Raw genomic sequence first — 905 nt, forward strand, 5'->3', positions numbered from 1 at the left:
CGGCACCCCATTGTGAGCAATCTGTTTAGCGAGCACAGATTCCTTTCCATGGTGAGAGGGGGTGGTAGATGAAGAAGGGGGCGACGCAATTGTGTGAGCATACGAGGGTTGAGAAGAAATTGATGGTGTAGGGAGGTTCGTGATGTTTGTGGGGGTTGGAATAGCCTTCAGACGCTTGTGGGCGCGCCGTCCGGCACGGTTCCATTGGAGGCGCGTGTGGAGACTTGCTTAGATGTTAGCCGTTGAAAAGGTAACGTTGGTGTGTACGGAGAGAGTTTGTGTTTGGATTGTCTATCATAGAATATAAGTGTGCAGAAAAACATTTTAATATTTTCTTAAGCCAATAATAGTTGCAAATAATTACAATATAAAGGATCTTCAATAAAGCGACTTGTATATGAATATACGTGGAAGTGAGTTGCATCTTCCACATGTTGGGCAATCTTTGCTTCAACTCTCTGTCAGCTGGCAATTTTCATCACTTTTTGTCAAACGGGTACAAGTTAAATGATGGAGAATATTATTTACATCTCGATGCATATTAACTGTAATATTAGTTCCTTCTCTCCTCGCCTGCTTCTGGTTTTTCATTCTTTGCTTTTTCTGTGCATTAGTTTTTTCTCTAATTCCAAGCAACACTTCAAATGACTACATAATAATGATGTAGCATGTTTATGAAAGATACAAAACATAAAAAACAAAGTGGAGCTTTTAGTTAAAAGACGGAAAAAGAATAACAGGAAAAGAAAATTAAAGTCCCAGACTACGTACGGTAATATTAATTTCTCGATTTCCTCGTGCTTAGTCCCAGACTCCACTCGCACTACAGCCAAAATAAACTCAAAACACCTTATAGGAAGTAATTCAACTATATGCTCGGCATGCGTAATAGATTTTTAGTTTTA

This window comes from Lycium ferocissimum, chromosome 7, assembly GCF_029784015.1.
Source record: "Lycium ferocissimum isolate CSIRO_LF1 chromosome 7, AGI_CSIRO_Lferr_CH_V1, whole genome shotgun sequence".
Taxonomy (NCBI): Eukaryota; Viridiplantae; Streptophyta; class Magnoliopsida; order Solanales; family Solanaceae; genus Lycium; species Lycium ferocissimum.